This window comes from Rhinolophus hipposideros, assembly GCF_964194185.1.
Source record: "Rhinolophus hipposideros genome assembly, chromosome: 17".
Taxonomy (NCBI): domain Eukaryota; kingdom Metazoa; phylum Chordata; class Mammalia; order Chiroptera; family Rhinolophidae; genus Rhinolophus; species Rhinolophus hipposideros.
The window spans coordinates 37923534-37950331 of record NC_138063.1 but is presented as its reverse complement, the minus strand read 5'-3'; the positions used below and the strand labels follow the sequence as shown (position 1 = coordinate 37950331).

General features: G+C 39.9%; 1 long non-coding RNA gene and 1 pseudogene across 2 annotated transcripts in view; one reads left to right on the top strand and one right to left on the bottom strand.

Annotated features, from left to right (window-relative positions):
• The window catches only part of LOC308509797, a 104590-nt gene that overhangs the window by 51749 nt on the left and 26043 nt on the right, over positions 1–26798 (top strand). The window contains exon 2 of the long non-coding RNA XR_013995255.1: positions 4991–5084. This is a non-coding gene — a long non-coding RNA (uncharacterized lncRNA). The remainder of the gene's footprint in view (positions 1–4990; positions 5085–26798) is intronic.
• Positions 17757–18070, bottom strand: LOC308509727 (large ribosomal subunit protein eL42-like; annotated as a pseudogene). Its single transcript has one exon. The product of its transcript is annotated as a large ribosomal subunit protein eL42-like (transcript).

Here is a 26798-nt window from a genome sequence, read left to right as displayed (position 1 = left end):
TAGTTGCTACTTTTGAGAGAACCAGCCTCGAGCAGGGAGTTTCTATTCGGTTCTGGAGAAGCCAGGAGGCACAGGGCCAGATTCCTTGCAGTCTAGAAAAACCGAAGGCTTGATATCCAGGATTACATAATGAATACCAGGTGGGAAGGGACAGAGGTGGGCATCAAAGTCCAGCCTGTAGATCCATGAGCTCAGAGCTGGGGTGATAGGTCACACCTCACATTGTTAGGAACAAGAAAGGGGGAGTCGTGTGTACAGCAGTCTTTCTCCCTGGCTACACACTTGCAGCTTACCTCTAGGAGCCAACAGGTGTTTTGTTGGTAGATGAGTAAGATTTGCTTAAAGGGCTAAGGATAGAATAATCGGAGTTGGATTTCAGAAGGAGGATTGGTTACCTACCTACTACATGCTAGATGTAGGCCCTTGTCCTAATATGGTTCTTGGGTCTCCAATTTTCCTAATTCCTCAGGACTCTCCCTTTCTGGAGGATAGAGTTAGGGGTGTTTGATAGTCTTCCTCAGCACCCATGGTAGCTTGGCTACTGCCATTACCTGTCATCACAGCTGTGGCCAACCCTAAGCTTCCTCCAGCACAGCTGCCAGCATGGGGCTGAGATCGGTTCTCCCTGGACTTCCATTTCTCATGAGGTTGTCCCTCCATCTGGTTTGTCCTCTTCTGAGCGCCACTATCCTAGCTCCAGACTTCTCGGAGTTGGAGGGTATCCCTCCATATCCCAACTAATTACAACTCTTTGATGATCAAAGGGTCTTGCTCTTGGCATTTTGTAGTGGCCTCCACTGAAACACTTAGAATGGGTTCCCCATAATCAGAGCTGGCAAGTCCTCAAAGGGCACATTTGGTGACACATCAACTGCATTCTTCATGCACTCTGAACCAGAGGTCTGAAGGTAGATCACATGGAAGGTGATCACATAATCTATGGTCCAAACAGTGACAATTTCGACAGTGAATGGAAGTGCTATGAATAATTATACCAGAACAATAAGGGTATGTCAGGATTGTCTTTCTGGTCTTTCCTCCAACGTGCCCAATTTTTTTAGGGGTGGTGCTGAGATGCCCAGTTATTCATCTTAACAGTTTCCTTCTTATTTTCTCCCAAAAAGGTCTAGGGAATTCTCATATAAATTGCACTACTTTTGACTTGCTCTGATAAAATAAAGAGTAGATAACATCTATATAGCACTTACCATAAATTAAGCTGGTATAAACAAAAAATAAATAAAAAAACTGTTCTATGTGTTTCTACGTGTGTTAACTTATTCAATCCTCACATCCTCCTGAGACTGGTGTTCTATTTTTATTCCCATTTACAAATAAACAAACGGGAACACAGAGGTTAAATAGCTTGTGCAGGTTTGCGTAGCCAGTAAGTAGCAGAGCCAGGATTTTAACAGAGGAGGCTCCAAGGCGTGGGCATATAAACACTGCGCTATCCTGTTGCCATCGTGCAGCCTTGCCATTTAGTCCATCCCACATTTATTGAGAGCCTTCTATGTGCCTGGAAATGTTCTGGGTATGGTGATGCCAAGGTGAATGGATATGATGCCTGCTGATGGTTCAGTTCCCCAGCAGAGAGAATCAATCATACTCATCCTTGTATAGTGAAAAGAATGTATAGGGTCTCCTATGGAGAGAACCAGCTATATCCTCATGTAACATGCAGTTTTACATTCAGCTCACAAGCTATTCTATTTGGATGGCTACCACCAAGTTACCTTCGTTCTCAATTCTCAGACTTCTTAATTACGGGTTGTCCTTTAAACCCATAATCAAAATCCTTCAATCAGAGGTAGTGGTCCCAAAACAATAAGCACTATTTATGAAACTGCCAAGGGAACGTTCTCAACAGTCAAGGAAGGTTAATCAGAGCACGCTGGTGGCTTTGTCTGTGATTGCCAATATCCATGCCTTCTCATTTGGGGGGTGCTCGGGCTTTGCAGGAAGGAGGATAGGAGCAGAGTCTCCAGGGACATTTTTTCAATATGCTTTCCACAAAAGTATGATATCTATGATGACTATATACCATTTGGGACTATCTTGGTTATGGTTTCCTCTAAGAATTCAAAATGTTGAAACACAAGCATTTGCGTAAAACAAGAGGTAGGTTTTAATCTTGGCATGCAAAGAACTTTTTTTTTCTTTTTCTTTTGGCAGGAGCGCAGTTGTGAGCAACAGAAAGCTTATTGTTTAGCTTGTCAGGGCCCTGTGCCGGCCAAGGAAATGCTGATGAAGTAGTTACACTCTGCTGAGGGGTGAGGGGTGGAGGTCCCCATAAGAAAATAAGACAGCAAATGGATGCCCTGCACGGCATCCTTCCAGTAATGCAAAGACAATGCTGTGCATGTGCCTGTGTGTGCATTGAACATGAGAAGAACTACGAAAATGAACACGGAGCCCTGGTGCCCTGACTGCCCCCAGCTCACTGGTATTGTTTCGCCTGCTTTGACCTACCTAGTGCTGTGCTCTGTATAAAGCATACGGACATTCCTTCCCATACGAGTCCCACACCACCTCCAGGTTGTTGTATTTGAAAAACTCTGGAGGAAGTTAGGATGTGAAAACAGTGTGTTCGCTAATAGTACATTTCTCAAGCATGCTTTTCCCTAACTATCTAGCACGCTGAAGTTAACCTGTTATCAAACTACATGGAGTGCTGCTGTCGAAGGCCCAACCTGATGACAAGTCCTTACATTGAGCACTTTGTAGGGGTCAGGGATTGGCTGGTGACAAGGTCACCACTGTCATCTCTGATCCTCATACCAATTCTCCCAGAGGTAGCTAATGGTAAGCCATTTTACAGATGGGACAAGTAAGGCTTAGGGGGTGTAGACAATTACTTTTAAGTAGTAGATACAGCAGCATCCAAACCTAAAGCTGGTCAGACTGCACCAACTCGCCATGGGCTCCACCCTATATCTTCTCATGCTTGCTGAAAGGAACCTTAGAAAAAATTCTTAGTGATGTGTTCATATTCAAATTAATGAGCTTTAGCTCTGGGATTGGAAACTCCTAGAGAACATGGTAGTGTGTGTGTGTGTGTGTGTGTGTGTGTGTGTGTGTGTGTGTGTGACAGAAAGAGAGAGAGAGAGAGAGAGAGAGAGAGAGAGAGAGAGAGAGAGAGAGAGAGAGAGAAGTAGAGACAGAGACAAAGACACAAGGGAAAGGTTTGCTAATACAGATTGAGCACAATCTTAAATTTCAAAGAATTTGTCCCCCACATTTTATTATAAAACTTTTCATACACACAGTAAAGTTGAAAGAATTTTATAGTAAATATTTGTATATTTGCCACCTAGGTTCCATTAATATTCCTAGATGCCATTAATATTTTACTATATTTATTTTAGCATCTATCTATCATCTACCTATATCTCTATCATCTATGAGTCTCTTTTTTTGATGTATTCCAAAGTAAATTGCCACATCAGTACTCTTCCATTAAATACTTTATAATGCACGCATTTAGCTAAAGTTCAATATTTGTTTACAGTTCTTTTGATGTAAGATTTACATGCACATTTGCTGAGTTTTGATAAATGCATGTATCTGTGTGATCCAAACCTCCCTCAAGATATAAAATATTACCATCACTTCAGAGAGTTCGCCTGCATTTCTTCCCAGTCCTTCCTGCCTCCCCTCCCCCACTGACAGAGATAACCACCCTTCTGATTTTTCCACCAATGTACTCTTGGTTGAGGCTTCTTCCACGCAGCATATTTTTGAGAGTCATCCATGTTGTGTGTATGTGTAGTTTCATCCTTTTTATTGCTGAGTGGTATTTCATTGTATGAATATGCTGTAGTTTGTTTATCCATTTTCTCACTCATGGATTTTTCCCAGTTTTTGTATTTCATGAATAAAGCTGTTAGGAATATTCTTGTATACATCTTTTTGTCAGTATATGTTGTCGTTGCTCTTGGGTAACTGCCTGGGAGAAACATTGCTGGGCTATAGGATAGATGTACCTTTAGTTTTGTAAGAAACTGTCAGACCCTTTTCAAAGTTGTAGCCTCATTTTATAGTCCCACCAATAACAAATGATCATTCTGGTTGTTCCATATCCTGGCTAATGTCTGGTGTTGCTTGTCTTTTAAAATTTAGCCATTCTAGCAGGTATTTGGGTGGAAAATTGATGTTGATAGCAATGATGATAGTTATAATGGACTGAATGATATCTCTTTAGCATCAATTACAGCTGATATTCCTTAGATTTTGCATGGCAACTCATGACTTTAGCTCTCTAAGTACCCGCCTTAATGTCTTCTGATTGACAGATGGGAGTGCTCGGGGCAGTACCGATTTTCAGGCTAATGCTCCTAGTACAATAAGCTCACTTAGGATTTCTTTGTGTAGCCTGGATGTTTAGCTTTAACCCTTGTGACATTTCTTAGCTTTGCTTCTTTGTCAAACACACTTCTTAATCCAGATTGCAATTTCTCTTCCTTTTCAGAGTTGTTACCCAGCAAAAGGTTGATGATTTAAATGTCAAAAGAAGCAGACTCCAAATAAAATGCAGAATAAACAATTTTGAAGACTTAGACCTTTCTTTTCTGTCATTGTTTCTTTTCAAGCCTCCTCTGATTCCCACAGAATGGTATGGAAAAAAATGAGCTAGGAGTTAGCAGAGCTGGCCTTCCCACTTAGTTGCGTAGCTATGCTGCTGGGTCATTTCATTTATCTGGATTGAGTGCCTTGACTTTTTTGGGACTCAGTTTCCTTTCTCGTAGAACACTAAGGCTGAAACAAATTATATTTAAGGTTTTACGTCATTTTGAAATTTCAAAAAAAAAATTCTTCTAAACAAATTTCTGTTTTATTTAGAAGTTAAGAAAAAAATTAAGACTATAACATATTTTAATTTAAAAGATTTCAAAAGTGATTTCAAAAGGTGCTACATCCCCTCCAGCACCTTAATGATACCCTGATATATTCATGGAAACAGGTCTCTCTTTTATATTTTGATTTAAAGGTTTCCTTAATTATGCCCTGGACTGTTATCAGATACTACACTTCATTCACCAGGAAGGATTCTACCACAAACTGCAGAGGTGCTGGGAGAACGGGTATGTATTTTGCATTTGCTCTGAGATCCTTTTTGAACAGACTAGGTGTTTGCACTGGACTTGTTGATTCCCGCCCCCCCACTTATATTGTTATCCTGTGCTGTCCAGTGGTTTTGCAATTGGGTGGTGGTGGTAAAGAGAGAAAGTATGTCTGCAGGCAATCATTTTGGAACAGGAAGGAAGGGAGATAGGAATAGCTAGAGAGGATTGGCTTCAGGGGAAATAGACAGCCCAAATCTCAGTTAAAAACGCAAGATAAGGGTTGGAGAGATAGAGTCTGCTGATAAAGGTGTTTTCCTTTGCACTGCTACTAATGACTTGAAAGTATGGGAGATTTTCTTGGGTTTTTATTCCCTGAAGCCCCAGGAAGAGAAAGTATCCTGGTCACAGAGGAAACCTTCAACTATAGACAACAAACAGTCCTCAAATTCTCTCACGCTATAAGGTTTCAAGCACAGAATTCTTGAGCAAACACACCAGGTGCCTCTGCATTGATTCTGATTTTTGGTGCTAAACAGAGAGCACTGCAGATGATGCTGAAGGTCAAACGAAGGTAGAGAAACCGCAAAACAGCACGACACACCACCCAACTGCAAGCTAATTGGGGAGGAAATGGTTTCAAACTGACAGACTGTGGCCTGATAACCAAAATCTCATAGGGACAAAAGGTTCTTGTCATTTAAAGGGGTAGCTTTGCCTATTTCTATTGTGCAAACAAAAGAAATGAAAACCCCCTTGTGGGATGGGAAGTTCTATTAGCAGATATTACCATCGTTGCTTTTATGCCCTCCTGTGTCACAAACCCTGAACATGTGCTGCGTGTCCTCAGGCACTTATTGGTTAATTTACTTATTCAAAGTAAGGCAACAACAACAAAAAAGCAACAGAAAAACCCCAAACAAATTACATACTGGGGCACAGACAGCATTAAGATGCAATGCACAATTTTGATATGTGGGTTTTTAAAAGAAATGTGTTTGGTCTGAAATTGTACATATGTTAAACTCCAGAGAAAGTAAGAAGACTACAACAGCTCTTCTGGGAATTAAAACAAAAATTCTTTCAAGGTATTGCCCTGTTGAGAACTAGGGACACTTGCTATAATATCAGATACTACTCTGTAGCCTACAACAGCCATTTGGGGCTTGCCTTTAATCAATGTTCCAATAAAGGCCACTGGAGGAGGCCAATTTTTTTATCATATGGATGTGGTAAAAGTTAATTATATACTTAATTATATCCTTTGGTTTTGAAGTCTTTATAGAATACCTACAAAAGTAACCTTGTATATATTCCCTTATACTTTAAAGCTGAAATGTAATGAGTGGAATAATACAAAATAATTAATACTTTAAACTTTGTATTTATTTGGGTCTTCAAAAAAGACCATTCGGCTAACTCTTATGACACTGCTTTGTGGCTGACCAGGCTTCTCTTACATTTTGCTAATGGGAATAGTCTAATCCAGAAATATGAAAGAACTTATTTACGTCACAAAAGAAGTTGTGGTAACATCCAAACCAACCTTTTCCTCTTGTCTCAAAAGTTTATTCATGGGTTCTTTTACCATGGACTCGGAGAGTCCTGTGTATTTTGTGGGTCATTAATATATTCAGCTCATTGTCAGTCATATCACAATATTTAACTTTGGTTTGAAAAGTACCTGTGTTTAAAAGAAATGAATGTGAGCTGGAGTTAAGAAAATTGTAATCATAGTTACTTCCCATTTTATGTTTCTGAATAGAACATATGGAGAAAAAAAGAAAGAAAGGAGGGAAGAAGGAAAGGAAGGAAGGAAGGAAGGAAGGAAGGAAGGAAGGAAGGAAGGAAGGAAGGAAGGAAGGAAGAAAGGAAGGAAAGAAGGAAGGAAGGAAGGATTTCCCAAACTTGAGAGCATTTCGAATTAAGAAATCCCAAAGAAACATGTTATGTTTTTAGTGTTTTAAAGTATTTAAGGGACTTTCTCCAACTGTCCAGAAAGTATGACAAGTCTATGGCACAAAGGACAGTACTGGATGGTATAAAGTTATCATTTGGCCTGTGGAGAATTTAGAAAAATGCCAGAGGTTTATGAATAAAAGTTACTTACAAACCTATGCGTTGGGTGCCTGGTACACGAGTATCAGTATTCCCACGAGAAATGTGACTTACCAAACAAATTGAGTTTTATTAAACTCAAAACCCTTAGATGAGCACCAGCTCTACATGCAAAAAAAAAAGTTATTTCACAGAAAATGAAAACTTACCTGCCCTATAATTTCTCCCCTACCAATTTATCATAGTACCAGAAATGATCAGTAATTGTAGCCATTACTTTTAAGGCTCTCTGTCCATAAAGTCCCTATTAAAATGCAAATATGCTACTCAGTAATTCATTTGCACTTCAGCAAGAATTTGTTTATCAGATCAGAGGAGGAAAGGGATAAGAGCAACGAATGGGAAGTAGGAGGTCTAATTTGATTGTAAAAGAGGCTGGGAAAAAGGTTTTCAATAGACCCTGTTGTCTTCATTGTGTGCCTTTGTGAGTGTATATTATATTGCTTTAAATATACCCCTGACATTCAACTCTACCTCAACTTCCCACTATGTTCTTGTTTTTTCTGCGGCAGTATTTTCTGAGCAACCTGGGAAGAAGTGAGCTCTTCCCCATTTGAATTCCTAACATTTATTACTTCTATCATTCATTTATCAAATCTTGTCTTTGTTGTGGTTATCTTTTCATGTGAACACACCGTTTTTTGTTTGTTTGTTTGTTTGTTTGTTTGTTTTTTGCCAACTTCAGTGTCAGTTCCTGGAACAAGTTCAGGAACCAGGTTAGTGACCTAGAGGAAGACAGAGAGTAACTTGTGTAGGAGCAAGAAGCAATGACTGCTGCCTATCCATGTAGCACTCTGGGTTCTTTCATGATGCATTTACCTGGATTCTGCCCTCTGCCACTTTCCTTCAGGTTGATGTCTTCCTGGCTTTGGTTTTGGCTTTATTGTCCAGATAGTTTTCAATCTCTTGATCCAACAAGGTGTTATCCATCGAGCACTAAATCATTGCAGGGACATTTTGTCAGGTAGGGTAACTGTACTCTTCTGGTGCAATGGATAGTGTAGTACCAGGACCACTCTGGAAGTCACTATGGCTCTGGCTCCTTGGTCATAAAAAACGTGCCTGTTTCTGGCAGGACACTAAGTATCAGGTTCTGGCCTCTGGATTTGAGGCCCTGACAGAATTAGGTCATTGGAGAATGGTCCTATTTGTGGGCAGCAAATCTAGCTACTCAATCCACTCAAGGCTTGGTGTGGATGGTATGGTAAGCATGACCTCCAATGATATGTGCCCTTGTATAATTTCCTCTCCTTGAGTGTAGGTTAAGACCTGTAGCATGTTTCTGACCAATAGACTATGGCAAAGGTGATGGGGCATCACTCCCATGACTATGTTACATTATATGGCAAAGGAAAACGTCCCTACTCAGTTGACTCTGAGTTAGTCAAAAGGGAGATTATCTTGGATGGGCTTGACCTTGGTGAACCCTTTACAAAAAAGACTGGGGCCCTCCCTGAGGTCCGAGAGATTCTCCTTCTGGTCCTGAAAAAGAGGCCAGCCATAATGAGTGTACAGCTATAAGGAAATGAATTCTTCTAATAATGACATGAGTTTGGAAAAGGGCCTTGAGACTCAGAAGAGACCTAAGTCTTGGACAACACCCTGATTGCAGCAAAGGGTACAGTTGTGGTGTGCCCATAGCTGTGGAAATTGAGATCATACATGTATGTTGTTTTAAGCTCTAATTTTATGGTAAGTTATTACACAACAATAGAAAAATAATATAGATGGACACCGCGGACAGTTACTCCACCTTTAGGTCAACCTCCACTGATATTTATGTGGATGAACATATTGAGACAGTGATGCTCTGCTTTATGACACCATTGAGCAATACTACATCACTGTTAAACAGGATGGGATGGACTTGGTGGTGATGCAGGGTGGGTGACAATCTCATGGTAACTGAGGTTCGAGGAAATCACGGATGTACTTGGATTCAGAGAAAGCCTGTGTTAACATCCAGAAGGGGAGGAATGAAAGCTGAAAACATGCTTTCTGCTGAGGAAAGCCAGTAATCTTTCAAAATGATCTGGGACAGAGTTTTCAGAGGAAAACAATAAATGAAGCCAGTGGAGGGGCAGGCAAGAGAGTCCCATGTAATCAGAGTGGAAGTGTTTCCTCTTGATTGACAGCCCCACAAGAATTACATAGAATAGGGAAGAGGTAGGTTCCCAAAGAAAGTGATATAGAGAAGCCAGAAAAGTAACAGATGTCCAACTCACCCTATAAATGCTTTCACATTATCAGTATTCTACTAATGTTTGTAGATAATGATGATAAAGTGTTTCCAGGGAAGCAGAGAGTTGGTCTTCAAAGAGAGGAATTTTGGGCATCCCTGGGGCAAGAAAAGGCATTGCTGGGGGTGTGGAAATTGCCGAGGCTACTGAAAGGTGAGAGAAATTTTGCTCAAAAAGGAGACTGGGGTGAAGGGTGTTGCTAATAGTGAAGATCCAACTTTTCCTACTTCACATTTTTGCCTGAGGCTGATCCTGGCTTACACCAATGTATTGGCCCAGGTAAATGACTCTATAAAACTAACATGTTTTCCAGCAATTTCCTCTTGTGAGGGGTGACAAGGCACACTTTCTGGCTTTGATGAATTTTTTCAGATAGCAGGAGGCTTTAGTCCGCCTCAATACTACATCAATTTCAAAGCCTCAAACTGTGTATTATAATTAGCAGTGCAAACCTCCAGAGAATAATCTTAGTCTGAAGAAAATATTGAGTGGACCTGTGGAGGGTCCCTGTAAGCTTTTACTTTTTTCCTTTAATGGGTTTTGGTGTCCAAGCTGAGTGAGGAAGCCACTCTTCAGAAGATGGTGTCTGATGCTGAGATGACCTTTATTAATAAATATAGGCCAAATGGTAGCAGAATTCCATGTTTAAGGGCCCTTTAGTAATTAGTCTTCAGTATCACAGAGAGAATGAAAATATGACAATATTTCTATGGAAGAGGAAAAAACACACTGTTAGGCCAATCTGAGGCAGTGAGACTCGATTCTCAGACTCTTGTTGGACATCTCAGAGAAGTGTATGCTTACTCTTCTCCACTGGTCTTGAAGGTGAGAGTGTGTAAGGTCTGGAATGGGGTGGGTCTCCATGAGCACAAAGCCTCCATGGAGGAGAGAACAATCAAGAGATAGAGAAAATGACACCGAATCTTTGGTGACATTTTTGAAGCCCTGATCAAGCCTAGCTGAAATTCTACCTTTGTGCACTAATACATTTCCTTTTTTCATAAGCTAGTTTGAATTGGGTTTCGTCTCACTTTCAATCAAGAGTTCTAATAGTAACAATATTAAAAAATTGTCCTTAACTGACAAAACAGATGCTATGATAGTGAGGAATCATTTCACTGGTTCAGACTCTGATAATTAAAATAAAAATTTTAGGCACAGCATTTATCTTCCTCTAAATGATACTCATTGCTTTTTCTTGACTTTTGTATAATTAGGGTCCAGCTCTGTTTGAATTCCAAACAAGGCCTGAATGAATGAAATTTTATGTCTGGGCTACAGCGGGTTCAGAGAGGGTCGGGCTTGACACAGGTGTTGGGACAAATGTATTTTGGCTATGTTGAACACAGGATTTCTACAAATAAGAAGGTACTCTTAGAGAAGCATTGTGCTGGGTTAAAAAGAGCCCTGGGCAGGAGGCAGGAGAGAATGGGGTTGTGCCTCTATTAGCTTGTGACTTGGGGATAAGGAATTTTAGTGCCCAGGGCTCAGCTTTCTCATTTATAAAACAAGGGGTCTAAGCTAAATGATCTGTAAGACCCTTCCAGCTCAGAAGATCTATGACTTAATGCATTGAAGCACCCAGCCGGCCCTCCTGGGACAGTGTGAATTTCTCAGCTTCCTGGGTGTCTCTGATAGAGGTACATTTCCTTGGAAGGAGATTTCAGGTGTGCAGCTGTCTACCTTAGAACTGCCAGGCTGCGTGCTAATGGACTTTACATTCTTATCCAATGGCTGTTTGCTTGATTTCTAGTATTACCCAAGGTTAAGTAGGCAGCTGGCACTATATGAGAGGAGAAAAAAAAATTGGATAAAAATAATCCGTTTCCTCCCCATTCATTTAATTAAGGCAAAAGTCTGAAGAATTTATCCTATTTGAAAGAGCACTAAAACTTGTCTGAAGTCAAGAAGCAAGTTAGTGGCTGGGCTGGGACTGGGGCCAAAGTCTCCCAACCTGTGATCCGGGGGTGGCTCAGGGAAAGGATACTGAGAGCCAGAGAGATAAATGTCACCTGCTTCAGGACGCTGCCAGGGGTTCTCACAGCATCTCTGCTTTAGGGATGAGGTAGTTTCCTACAGAGTGACCTCTGTTCCCTACAGTGAGTAGCTGAAACGGCAGGAGCTGACAACGTGGCCCTTCAGTGAAGCTCCTCTTGGGTCATGACTTAGAGAGGGGGAAGCCAAATCCTCATTGGCATCTTGACTTGTTGCACCCCACTCATCTCTCTTTAAATTGAGATGTCATTAAAAAAAAAAATTGAGATGTCATTTACAGACCATAGAAGGCACCGTATAAAAGTATACAATTCTGTGGTTTTTAGTATATTCACAAGGCTGTGCAATCATCACCACTCTATCTAATTCTAGAACGTTTTCATCACCACTTTCAAGGTTCATCCATCTTGTCGGCTGCATCAGTACCTCAGTCCTTTTTATGGATGAATAATATCCCATCGTGTGGATAGAACACATTTTGTTTATTCGTTCATCATTTGACAGATGTTTGGGTTGTTTCCACTTTTTTGGGCTGTTAAGAATAATGCTGCTACTGACATTCACGTACACATTTTTGTATAAAGAAATGTTTTCATTTCTCTGGGTCTATCCCTAGGAGTGGGATTGCTGGGTCATATGATAATTATGTTTAACTTCTTGAGGAACTGCCAAGCTCTTTTCCACATCATTTATCTCTTTTTAACCACAGCTACCCAAAGAAAAATAGACATTTCTGTCATCTTTGGATGGAAAGGATGTGCCATAATGTTATTCACGTTATTCTTTATGTATCTTTCTTATATCTTATCTTCTTCTTCTAATGTTATAGTTGTTAGTGAGCTGGAAGAAATTTCAACTTTGGATTTTAGAAAGGCCTGGCATGGTGCCTTCAGTTTTCTGAGTCTTAGTTTTCTCATTTGTAAAATGGGCCCGTAATTGCTGTGAGTCTTGAATGATTGCATAGAGCTCTTAGCAAGAGCCTGGCGCTAAGCACACATTGACTCAGCACTAATACCTCTTGACCTCCAACAGAGGAATGATGTCTTTGCTCTCTGTATAGCCAACACTGGGCAAGGTTCCTGACCTAAGTAGTTGTCAATACTTGGTTGTTAAATGAGTGAATACATGATAAGAGCATGAGAAAATGCATTCATGTGCAGAATAACACCTGTATGTAGTAGTTGTTCAATAAACGTCAGTTGTTCAATAAACGTCAGGTGATGGAATGAATGAATAAGAAAGAAAAGAGCATTAAAACTGCAGAAGAAATGCTATTATTTAAAAAAAGGTCCTGACAGAAATAGCTCTCCCAGCATTTGGGAGACTGCCTAAGATCACTCAGAGGCAACATATGTGCAGCTGTCTCTTCCCCTTCGAAATTAATAGGTCTGTGCTCAGGCTGCTGCTTGTCTCTGTATGGGAGGAACGGCCTTCTTATTTTTGGAGTAATGATCGCGTGACAGTTTCCTGTCTGTCATCACTGGGATCCCAGTAGGGAGAGAGCCAGAGAAAGCCTGTCTGTCCTGCTCGAATGCTCCCGTTTGTTGTTTTCATGCACTGGCATCCAGGAATGCAGTTCTGGACATGCCAGGGACAGCCTGGCACACAAGGAGATAAGACAATTTAGCTGAACACAAATTGAATGATTGCAGCCGCAAGTCCCAATCAAAGAGATTTACTGTGTTTTTAAAAAGACACTGATGTTGAGTTGACTAGTGAGAAGACGCATGAAGACTGCACAGAGCAAGGAGCCTGATGTGAACCATGAAATAAATGTGGCTGCAGCATCTGAGTCACGATTGCCTAGGAATATAAATCAACCCCGTACTCTGAGATTAAGACGTGCTTTCCAGATAGCTGGCACTTTTTTGGAATAGTGCAAGTTTTTGTTAAAAAGACTTTAAAATGCACAGACGATAGATGGATAAGAATCTGGAGACATTTCCGTTCATGAACAGGAGTGATTTTTCTCTGCTGTAGATTTTTTTTACAGAAGGTCAGGAAAAGTGCAATTATTTAGATAACTCAGGCAGCAGAATCCTGTGGAAGGGACGGTGGGAAGGAGTGTAGGGCCATAAATTCTTATAGATGGTCTGTTCTTATTGATCTGGTTTAGATGCCTGCCTCCCATTTCTTTTTTCCTGTTCTATACAATGGCACTCACTTAAACCTACTTATAAATTCACCGTGAAATACATAGCGTGGACTGGGTGTGTGTGCTTCTGGTGACAGGAGGCTGGAAGGCAGGGCAGATGATGAGATTAAGGTATCTTTTTGAGGGGCTTTGCAGGCTGTGCTAGATGGACTATATATTGAACCCCCCCAGTTGGGCATCTCACTGTATATGTCAGAGAATTCAGGGCTAATGGTGAACCGAATCTCTCCTTGTCAAGTAGCTCACCGTGTTTTGGTTTTTTTTTTTTAGCAACAGTTCTGAGTCCGTGGAGTCAGCATGGAGCACCTGCCTGGCTAAAGGAGAGGTCCCCCCCGCCCCCTGGGGGTCTGTTCTTTGTCCACAATAAGAGTGTCTCTAATCAGTGTTTTCCAAATTGTGTTCTGAGAAGACTTAGGTTTCCTGCGAGAGCAACCCTGTGGCATTCTGAGACAGTGGGGAGGATATGTGGATGGGGCACTGGGCTCCAAACCCTCCTTCAGCACCGTTTTGCTTTTCCTGTCCTATAAACGTGCACTTAATTAAAGATGTTATTTGCAAATGAGATGTGCTTTTCAAACGTGTTTGAAAAACCACTGGACTTGTGTGTCTCTTAAGTTCCCTTCTCATTTTAAAATTCAGAGACCTGAGTCTCCAGCTCTTCCCGGCCACCTGGATTCCTTTCTTTATGTTGGGAAAGGTGAGTTGTCAAGACGAGTTTTAGCTCAGTGCTATGGTGAGGGCCTGCTTCTATAACTCACAACCTGGTCGGATTTATGTGGCCTAAACCCCTGGAACAGGGGCTGAGAAACCTTCCAGGTCTAATGATAAGTTTCACACACTCTGATGACCTCAGTTAGGAACAGGTGAGCTTCGACATTTGCATCTGGCTAAATTGCACAAACCCAGGAACTTGTCACTCCTCTAGGGTGAACACCTCTGCCTGTCTCACAAAATGGGCCTCCAAAGTGGCCTGAGAAAGTTCTCCTTTGCTTAAAATATATTGCCTGACAGCCTGAAGGCTTGCACAGGAGGCGGGGATTGGTAGGCAGCTCAACACCCGCCTGCCACGGGCTGCTTGGCGTATCTGCTCATGAAGTGACCATCTGCATCAAATAATTATAAGTGGTCTCTCCTGACTGCTCTCCATGTGCTGGCACAGACTGAGGGGAGGCGTCCCCTTTATGGCCACAGGAGCCCAAGGAGGAGAGGCTGGGGAGGAATCACGCATATTCCTCCACTAGAAGGCACACAACCTGCTGAGTGGACAGGTGCTGGTAGTGTGATGTCCACGGGCAATAAAGCCGGCCTGTCCTAGGAGCTGACATCTATATCTCCATCTCGCTGGATTTCAGCCCTGACACAGCATAAGGAATGTCACTCTCTATTATTCGATATTCAACATGTGTCTCTGTTGCATTGGAAGCCGTGGGAGCAAATATCTTGGTTACAACGGCCCTCTCACTTCAGCTTGATGGGCTAAAACCATTCAGTGAGACAGACAGTGGTGGGGGTCACTAATCTTGTGTCGTCTTCTGGTTGTGAGCGCTGTCCAACATCTGCTGACACGTTGAAATGATTGAGACTTAGTTTTTGTGTTTGGTCATTCTGGCCAAGTTCAACCTTTCCTTTGTTAGCTAAATATGGTTGGCATTTAGACCTGATGTTTGCATGCCTTTGTGCATGACAAGTTTTACCCCTTAACGTTTTAAATGGTTAGTGTCACTCTGGACCCCATACTTTAGCACGGTGCAAAGTGTAATTTGGGTCTGCCCACACCACCTTTACTTGTCTCGGGATGTTTCTGGTTCTGACATTGGCTTCCTGCCAGTTCTTTCTCCTCTGGCACTTTCTCTTGTCCTGAGAAAACCTCTGGCCAAGCAACTTCAGGCCTGACTAAGCAGACACCATCAGGTGAGTGGTGTGATTTTGTATAACTAGGGGCAGAGAGAACCCACTTCTATTTGCTGAGAGAGGCTAAAAAAGCATCTAGGGATTTTGAATATGTGTTATATGATGGAGAAAAGATGACAAATGTATTTCCACTAGTGTTTTAAGGCAGAATTCTAGAAGGTCATTCCAAGAGAAGGAAGGTTTTCTTATGTAGCAGACTTCAGTTTCATCATTTTTAAATAAAGACACATACAGGTATATTTAATATTTCTTTAAAAACATTAGAAAGTAAGAAATAACATCTATCTATCTATCTATCTATCTATCTATCTATCTATCTATCTATCTATCTATCTATCATCTATCGTCTGTCTCCATTTACTACCATTCTAAAAATCCAGCACTAATTTAATTTGTCTTTCTGGGTAAATGCACTTTTGAATTTTCCTGGGAACAGCAGAAAACCTCAAGTACAACACATGTAGACAAGAAAAAAATATTAGTACTAAGTTAAATTCTTAACGAGAAATTTCATTTTGTCTTTTAATTCACTCTAGAGAGAACATTGGCTTTAATTACAAGCATTTTACTTGCTTCCCATTTACACAATTCTTTTACATCATTATGTTATTTGGTTCTTCTAAAAAATGGAGAGAAGGCTATATTGTAATTTTTAGATCAGGAAACTGAGCTGTGAGAGATATAAGAAGAAGGCAGAGTAAGCACACAGTGTCCTGTCCCACACCCTTAGAAATGACAGAAAATACACACACACACACACACACACACACACACACGCACACACTCAAAGACAAGAGTAGGAGTCTTCCCAGTGGACTATAAACTATAAGGAATCCTAGAAAGATGGAAAGCAGACAGATATAAAGAAAGACACCCAATCTGAAATGCTCACAGAGAGTGCTTTTGCAAAGAATTGGAGAAGTGGCAAGTGGGGGTAGAGGATACTGGAAGCAGGGGGATTTGGAGGCACCTAAACTAGCACAGCTCATACCCCTCTAGTGGGAGATGCTGGCTTCAGGAGTGAAACCCTGGCCTTTTCTCTCTAATGCCTGTGTTCTTGTAACAACTTCTTATATAGGCACAGGAGACTTTGGATTGGCTGGGTCTAAACAATGCAAAGTGAGTAGAAATTTGGCAGCAAATTGTTAATTTGAGCACCGTGCATCAGTGAAGTGTATAATTTAGGTTTAATCATGACTTTTTCTGTTTGATCTCAATATTTTTGTTTTTTGCTTTAAAAATAATTTTTTTGTGGTATAATTTACATGTAATAAAATTGACCAATTTTAAGTGTACAGGTAGGTAAGTTCTGACAGATGTATATGAGTACAGTGTGTAACTACAACTGCAATCATGATACAGTGCCTTAAAAAGTTAAACATAGAATTATCATACAAACCAGCAATTCCACTCCTAGCTATATACCTAAGAGAAATGAAAACATATGTTCACACAAAAACTTGGATACAAATGTCTATAGTAGCATATTTAATCACCCCCAAAAGTTCCTTTGTGTCCCTTTGTAGACATTTCCTTTTTTCTTTTTACACACAACAATCACTGATTTGTGTTTTCATCACCATAGTTTTATCTTTTCTAGAGCTTCATATAAACAAAATTACACTGTATGCAGTCTTTTGTGATTGGTTTCTCTTGTTTATCGTACATTTTTGAGATTCATCCATATTATTTCATGTATCATTAGTTTGTTCATTTTTATTGCTGAGTAGTATTTCATTTGATCAATATACCGCAATTTGTTTATCTAGTCAACAGTTGATGGACGTTTGTACTATTTCTAGTTTTTGGTTATTATGAATAAAACTGCTATAACCTTTTGAGCACAAGACTTTGTGTCAATGTATATTTTCACTTTGATAAATACCTGAGAGGGATCGCTGAGTCATATGGTTTGTGTATTTTTAACTTCATAAAAACTGCCAAACTGTCTTCCAATGGATCTCTACCATGTTGCATTCCAACCAGTGATGAATGAGGGTTCCACTTTCTCCACCTCCTGTCAGCATCCTACTCAACATAGTTTTCTATGGGCGTGTGATTGTATCTCACTGGTTTTAATGTGCGTTTCCATAAACACTAATGGTGTTAAACATCTTTTCCTGTGGCTTTTTTCTTTCATTTTTTCTTTTTTTTTTTTTGCCATTTGTATATCTTCTTTAATTGATGTATTTAATCTAATGTTTTGTCCCTTTTTTTTTAAGCGAACATATCCTCAAGATTTTATTGTCTTCATAATAACACAAACTATGAAGCTTAGACCTGGATCCCCTGGCCCTTTCTCTTATCTCTTCCCTATTCAAAATGCTTGCATCTCTTAATAGCCAGCATTCTCTTAGATCTGCAGTTGAATTCAACGGACTCAAGCATCAAGACAATGTTCTTTGTAGTGTTAGCCTTTTGGGGACCATCGGCTTAGTCTGCTCAGCAGAACCACTCTGCTTCCTGTCAGAACGCCACTTTCCCTGTGCATACAGAGCATGCTTGCCCTTCTTGGACCGTGTCACTTTGTGGGGTTGGTGCTTGTCACACTTACAAAAAGTCCAGTGCTTTTTAGAAACGTCCACCATGTTTACGAGAGCACGACTGGCACAGAAAGGTGTCCTGTGTTTTAATTGGTTTTTCTGCTAATTGACTTTTACAGATACAAGGCTTTTTTATTCGGTATATATTTTGTAAATTTTTTCTCTAGTCTGTGAGAGAAAGAAGTCCACCTTGTTTCTGATTTTAGGGTTAAAGCATTTAGTCTTTGTCATTAAGCATAATGTTTGCTGTAGGGTTTTTGTAGCTGCTCTTTATCCAGTTGAGGAAGTTGCTTTCTATTCTTAGTTTGCTGAGAGCTTTTATCATGAATAGATGTTGACTTATGTCAAATGTTTTTTCTGAATCTATTGAGATGAACTTGTGGTTTCTCTTTTTGAGTCTGTTAAGATGGTGAAAAACATTGATTAATTTTGAATATTAAACTAATTTTACATTTCTGGGATGAATTCCACTTGGTTATAAGATGTTATCTTTTTTATGTGTTGTGGGATTTGATTTTTAAAACTTTGTTAAAGTTTTATTGTTTGTTTGTTAAGATTTGTTTTATTGTTTGTTAAGATTTTATTATTTATGAGGGAAATTGGTCTGTAATTACTTTTTTTAAAATAATATCTTGCCTGGTTTTGGTATTATCATAATGTTGGGCTCATAAAATAAGACAGGAGGCATTCACTCCTCTTTTATTTTTGTGAAAAAAATTAGCATAGAATTCATATTATTTATTCCTTATGTGCTTGGAAGAATTCATCAGTGAATTCCTTATGTCAAATTTTCTGGATTCTCTTCATGTGAAGATTTTAAACTATGGATTAAACTTCTTTCTTTTTTTAAAAAAAAGATTTTTATTAAAAATATAGCTAACATATAATATATTAGTTTCAGGAGTACACCATAGTTATCCAACATTTATATACCCAAAGAAGTGATCACTGTGGTAAGGTCCCAAAACTATCTGACACTGGACCACAGTCACAATATTATTGACTATATTTTCCATGCTGTACATTACATCCCCATGACTTATTTGTTTTATACCTGGAAATTTGGACCTCTTGTTCCCTTTTACCTTCCCCCCCCCTTTTATTTTTTGAATTACAGTTGATAGTCAATATTATTTTGAATTAATTTCAGGTGTACCGCATAGTGGTTAGTATATGATATAAGGAGTGATCCCCTAACTAGTCTGGTGCCCACCTGGCACTATGCGTAATTATTACCATATCACTGACTATATTCCATATGCTTTACTTTACATTCCTATGACTATTTTGTAACAAGAAATTTGTACTTTTTAATCTTTTCCCTTTATGCAGCCGTACTCCCAACTCCCCTCCCATCTGGCAACCATCAAAATGATCTCTGTATCTATGAGTTTGTTTCTGTTTTGTTTGTTTATTTTCTTAGATTCCACATATAAGTGAAATCACATTTCATCTCTTTCTCTGTCAGACATACTCAACTCAGCACAACACCCCAGGTCCATCCATGCTGCTGCAGATGGCAAGAACCCATTCCCTTCCGTGGCCGAGTAATATTCCATTGTGTATACTCTTATGTGCTACCTACTCTTTATTCATTCAGCCATCGGACACCCAGGCTGTCTCTACCTCTTGGCTATTGTAAACAATGCTGCAATGAACATATAAATGCACATGTCCCATTGAAGCAGCGTTTGGGTTTCTTCAGATAAATATCCAGAAGTAGGATTACTGGGTCCTTCTTTGTCTCTTGTTCAATAGCCTCTGTTTTAAAATCTATTTTTTCTAGTGTTAGTGTAGCTACCGTAACTTTTTGTTTGTTTGTTTCCATTTTCATGAAATACCCTTTTCCATCACTTTACTTTCTGTCTCTATGTGTCTTTCAATCTGAAGTGAGTCTCTTGTAGGTAGCATATGTAAGGGTTTGTTTTCTTATCCATTCAACTTTCCTATGTCTTTTGATTGGAGCATTTAATCCATTTACATTGAAAATAATTGTTGATAGATATGTAGCTATTTTCACTTTATTATTCATAAATTTGATATTTTTTTCCCTTCCATCTTAAAGAAGTTCCTCTAACATTCCTTGTAATACTTATTTGATGGTGATGAACTTTAGCTTTTCTTTTTGTCTGGGAAGCTCTTTATCTGCCATTTGATTCTAAATGATAGCCTCGCTGGGTAGAGTAGCCTGGGTTGCAGATCCTTGCTTTTCATCACTTTGAATATTTCCTGCCAATCTCTTCTGGCCTGCAAAATTTCTATTGAGAAATCAGCTGATAGTGTTGTGGGCATTCCTTTGTAGGTAGCTTACTTCTTTTCTCTGATGGCTTTTAAGATAGTCTCTGTCTTTAACCTTTGTCATTTTAATTATAATGTGTCTAGGTGTGGGCCTGTTTGAGTTCATCTTCTTTGGGACTCTGCACTTTCTGGGCTTATATGTCTATTTCCTTCACCAGGTTAGGTAAGTTTTCAGTCATTATTTCTTCAAATAGGTTCTCAATTCCTTGCCTTTTCTCTTCTCCTGGTAGCCCTATGATGTGAATGTTGCTATGCTTGATGTTGTCCCAGAGGTATCTTAAACTAGCATAATTTTTTTTTGATTCTTTTTTCTTTTTGCTGTTTTGATTGGGTGTTTTGAGGTACTTTGTCTTCCAAATTGCTGATTTGATTCTCTGCTTCATCTAGTCTGCTGGTGATTCCTTCTAGTGCACTTTTCATTTCAGTTACTGTAGTTTTCGTATCTGATTAGTTCCTTTTTATGGTTTCTATGTTCTTTTTTTATGCTTGCTATCTCTTTGTTGAAGTTCTTACTAAGTTCCTTGAGCATCCTTACAACCATTGTTTTGAACTCTGTATCTGCCTGCCTCCATTTTTAGTTCTTTTTCTGGAGTTTTCTTTTGTTCTTTCATGTGGGATGTATTTCTTTGTTTTCTCATTTTGGCTGCCTTGTTGTGTTTGTTTCTATGTATTAGGCAGGCTGCTATGTCTCCCAGTTTTGGCCAGTGGCCTTACATACTAGGTGACCTGTGGGGCCCTGGTCATCTGCTTTGGGTGTTCCAGAAGTGTCCCTTGTGTGGGTTTGTGTGCTTCCTATTATAGTTGAACATTCATTGCTATTGGCACATCATTGGGTGGGAGTGACCCTCAGGCTGATTGGCTGTAGGGTTTTGCCACATACACAGCTTACAGGCTGCTCTGCAGGGGGCTTACCTTACTAAGTGGGATTTGCCCCAGTGGGCTCTTGTGCCTGTTGAGACTGCCCTTTGTCTATGCCACTTATGGGGCTAATTAGGCAGTGCTCTGCTGTGGTCTGAAGCCAACCTGCAAGTATGTTGGTTCTGGGGCCTCTCAGGAGGGGCTCCAATGTAGGTTCAGGTCATCCACTGCCTGTGACCAGCTGGGGACTACTTGGTAGGAGCTACAAAGTAATCCACAGTTGTTTGCTGCTTGTGTTAAACCTGGAAACACATGGGAGAGGCCATGCTGTGAACTGAGGATGGCTGCTACCAGTACCAGGCCTAGGGTAGCTCTGCAAAATGGCAGGATACCCTGAGGTCTGCTGCCACCTGCTGGTTCCCTTAAGGTTTGGCCACTGATAAAGCCTCATTTGGTTTGCAAGTGGGTGAGGCAGGGTCTCAGGGAGTCATTAGAAGAGTGGGAAGAGAGGTGTTCACCAGGTTATGTAGATTCTGGTTTGGTGCCAATGCTGAGCCTGGAGCTACTCAGCAAGTCTCAGAGCACACTGAGGTCAGTTGCTGCTCAGCTGGGTCCAGTGGACTCCAACAGTTTTCCAAGAAAGAGTGTAATGTGAGTGGGGCTGGCTGCTTTTTTGAGAAAGTGCCTCCAGCATTGGAGTAGTTGGATGGGGCGGGATCCCAGTGAAGCTCACCAGGCCAATCAGATTTAGATTTGGCCATGTGGGGCTGGGCTCAACACAAGAAAGATAGCGTCCACCTACTGGCTGCACTGGAGATGGACCCCACAGGGAGAAAATGGCAACTGTCCTGTAGCCCTCTCTGTGAAGCCACACACCTCAATCTGCCCCCTGTATGCCTATGATGCCCTTTGAGTCACTGTCCTTTTCTTCGGACCTCAGAGTGAGTGCCTGCAAGTGAGTGGGTCTGTGCGCGGTTCCTTTAAGAGAATGTGAGTTTCCCACAGCCTTTTGTCCCACCTAGACAGTTAGAATCCCATGCTTTTCATAGCTAAATGTTGTGGGGGCTCCCATTCCTGGCACCAGTACTCTGGACTGGGACCCTAGTGTGGGGCTGGGATCCCTCGCTCCTTCAGGGGGAACCTCTGCGGCCAAGATATCCCTCCTCATTGTCAGCTGCCACACGGAGGTTTGGGGCCCATTTCACGTCTCTGCCCCTCCTACCAGTCTCGATGTTGCTTCTTCTTTATATTCTTAGTTATAAAACTTCTGTTCAGCCAGACTTCAGAAGGTTCTCCAGGTTGATCGTTCTATAATTTAGCTGTAATTTTAATGTGTTCATGGAAGGAAGCAGGTACAATGTTTATCTACATTGCCATCTTGGATCTTCTCTCCTGGATTAAATTTCTTTATATAAATAAAGCTATTCAGGTTATCTATTTCCTCTTAAATTTGTTTTGGTTGTTTGTATATTTCAAATAATTTTTCGTATCATTTAAGTTGTCAAATTTATTGGCATCAAATTCAAAACATTTTCTTATTATCTTTTCTAACAGCTGTAGGATCTGTAATGAAATCCTATCTTTCTTTCCTGATGCTGGTGATTTGTGTCCTCTGTCTTTTATTTTTTGCCAGTCATGCTAGAGGTTTACCAATTTTGTTCCTCTTTTGAAAAACGAATTTTTTTTCACAGTTTTTCTGTTTTCAATTATATATGTATATGTCTGCATACAAACACAGACACAGACACACACACACACACACACACACATACACATAGTTTTATGGCCTACAATATAATCTATTTTGGTGACTGGCCTAGGCATTGTTGAGTGGAGTGTTCTAGAAATGTCAGTTAGGTCAAGTTCATTGATAAGGTTGTTTTAATCTTTTGTATATGTATTGACTTTCTATCTACTTGTTGTATCAATTACTGAGAGAAGAGTTTTGAATTCCCCAACTGTAATTGTAGGAATGCCTATTTGTTGTTTTATTTTTTCAATTTTGCCTCATATTTCGAAACTCTGTTATTAGGCACATAGATTTAGGATTATTATGCCCTCTTGATGTGTTGACCACTTTATCGTGAAATCTCTTTCTTTATTCTAAATAATATTCTGTGTTCTAAAATCTACTTTGTCTAGTTTAGATTAATTTTAATGGTTCTATTTTATCTTTAATTTTTACTTATTAGTTATAGTTTGCTATTTTATTATTTATTAAATTGAGTTTTAGCATCTACCTGCAAGTTCTATCATCTCTGTTATTTCTTGGCTTGTTTTCATTAATTTTTCTATTGTTATAGAATATATTTCCTCGCTTCTTTTTATGCCTTATAATTTTTTATTGGATACTATGTATTAGTATCCAATGAAATATTATAGTAAAATCCACATTATGGATTTTACATTGTTGTGTGCTGGATTTTTGTTGTAGTTTTAAAAATATTGTTGGGTTTTGTTCTGGTCCACAGTTCAGTGACTTAGAATCAGTTTGCCTTTTTGATTTGCTTATAAGTTTTGTTAGGTCCGGTCCAGAGCAGATTTTAGTTTATGTCTAATTTAATCCTTTAGTAAGGTAATACTCTTTTGTGGATATTATCAGATATCCCATATTAAAATGTCTCTCCACTTGTCTGGGGTGGGGGACACAGACTATTCTCACCACTTTGTAAGTTTTGGATATTGTTCTGTGTATTCATTTCTGGTGCTTCGTTTTCTTAACACTGATAATTTTTTCTTGCGTGTGAAATTAGTACTCAGCCAAAGGCTCAAGGGGACCCTTCTACAGATACCTGTGCTCTCTCACTATGCAGTTCCCTTACCCCTGGTTCTCTATCCCTCAAATTTCAGCTGCCTTGCCTTCTTTGAACACTGTCTCCTCAACTTAGGAAGACTACTGGCCTCTGCTCAGGTTCTCCCTCCCTGCCCTGCCTTCATCAAATGTCATCAGTCACCATTTGCTCAGGGATCACAGTTCCACACTACCTATTGTTTAATGTCTGAAAATCAGTCCTAGGTTTTGTCCTTTCTTGTTGTTGTTGAAGGCAGGGAAATAAATACAGTTTCTGTTGTTCCATCTAGAAGCAGAAATCTTGTGTTATTTCCTCTTATCAAAGGTATTTTAAAGTTGGAAAATAACAAGTTCAGAAGAGACTTAAAGGTGAATCCTTTATCTTTCATTTCTTTGCTTCCAAAAAGCATCTACAGTGTAACCCATTTGTCTTCCAGAATTCCAGGACTTTTTGAACTCAGTTCCATTGACAAGAAATTGAAAATAAAAAAGATGGGTTGGGTATGTTTATTGTACACTGAGTTCTTAATGAATGTGTATTTGTCTCCATAAATATCCCATGGCACAGTCTGATGTTTCTGAGGACCTCACAGAGGTTGGTCATGTTCTTTGGTTTGACTTGTTTGTGTTAGTTGCTTAGGAGAATGAAGGTTAGCATGTTCTCCCTGTGCCTCTGTAAGGGTCCTCTCTGAGGAGTTGTCTGTTGAAACCCTTGACCGACAAGTACTATTGGTGGCATCAGAAAAATTCAGGAAATAAAATTCTGAAAAATGTGTACCAAAGAACCCCTAAGTTCAAAGGGAAGTGAACCTGTCCTCTTAAGCAGGATTGAGACAGCAAGCTATAAGCATTTTGTTGAAGTCTGGTATTTATATTAAAAATCCGTAAATGTAATTTTGTATGTGTTATATTTTGAAATAGTGTATTCGTGGACACATTCAATGTGTGGATGCACCACAATATTTTGGTTCTCTAGCATCATACAATACATTTCAAGAGTTGGCCTATGCAGAACCCCACTACCCTTTCACCATGTCTATCAGCCACGTGTGAGATTAGTCGTAGTCATTACTCTCCTTCTCCTTCCATGTTTAGCACTGCTGAGGAACAGGAGCAGATAACGTGTTACCTCATTTTTCAAAAGTTGTCCATACCTGCTCTGCTGGCTTCATGAATGTATGTCTTTTTCATAGCAAGATAATAAAGACTGTGTGGTGACCATGTCTGCAGGGTCACTTGTATTCCCTCCAGAAGCTAGTATGGTGCTGGAGACAAAAAAGGCACTGAGCATTTAGGGACTTATTAAGTTAGATCAGGTTAGCTAGGAGTTTTGCATTTTCTTGGAACCATTAAAGATTAATTGATTTCAGTTCATTACTTTTCCTTGTTGAGTCCTGCTGTAAAGATCTCTCTTCTCCCTCTCTGCTTCCTTTCTTAAGCTGGATGGGGTGCTAGGAAGACGAGGAGGATTAGGAGATGGGGTGAGTAGTGGAGTCTATATTCCCTGTGTGGCTACAACAGAGGAATGAGTCAAACTCTTATTTCTGCTAGCCATCCAAATGTCTTTGTGCGGTAGAGAAGAGCTGGAGTCATTGCTTTCAATTTACTAATGGAAAACAGAGACCCAGAGGGGTTAAGTGATTAATCCATGTTTACTTGGGTAGAGTTGAAAGATGGAGAAGAGGACAGCCCCTTCTAATTCCACTATTCTTAGCATTGTGCTTCTTGTGTGGTCTAATGTCTGAGCTAAGTAACATCTGCTCCTTAAAAAAATACATATTTGCCTTTCTAAAATGAATACATTTCACGAAGTGGATACATCAATTTAAGATATTTGGTCAAATCAAAGAATGAGAAGCAATAAATATAGTCTTCTGAACACAACGGTAGTTCACAATAGCTTCCTTGTTCTTCGTGGCCACTACTGCTACTCGAACTTTCTCTTTGGGGACAAAAATCTCCAAGTGCATTTATCTTAGGGTAATAAATAAGTAATGCCTTTACAAGCATTTTGGTTACCAGAATACTAGATAGAAAGAGTTAACCATTATTTCTCCAGCATTTTGAAGGTGTCACTGAAAATTACATATACAATCTTCAGTGCAAAATAAACTGCTGTGGTTGTGCAGACTATGTGCCATTTCATACACAGAACTACTCCACTAATGGTGCCTTAGAAACCTGAGAAGCACACTACATAGTGTTTCATGATTTTTAAAAGTCCTTTGTCATTTAGTGAAAGGCAGGAATAACCGCTAAACCCTAAAAAAGATCCTTTGATTTAGAATTCCTTACATGGCTAATCTTTTCCATATTACTACGTCCCATACCCAGTTTGCAATCAGCTAAGGTGTGTGCTTCTGAATTCTTTAGGGTCAAAATGCAACATCTGGCAATGGTGCAGGTAACAAATGGGAGATTAAGTTGCTTCCTCTTAGACTGCATCTTTCTGTTTTGTAAGCCTGCTATGGGACAAACACTTAAAACTATTAAATAGAGATCATTGTTTAAATAAAGGATATTATTGTAATCCATAAAGATTTAGAGCTCGATTAGGGTTAGGGGAGTGACTTGAGTTTCATTCTTTTAGGGAGGTTATATATCTGTTGTTTTGATCATTCATCCCAATTATTATACTCACAAAGCTGTTCAATACAGTTGCCATTAACCACCTGTGGCTATTGAACAATTGCAATGTGGCTGTGAGAGACAGCACTGCTTTAAAACTTTTCTTCTAGTGGCTGTTCACTTGTCATCGTCAGGAAAAGCAGGAATAGAAGGGAAGGAGTCAGGTGACAAGCACTTTTTGTGATGTATGGATGCAAT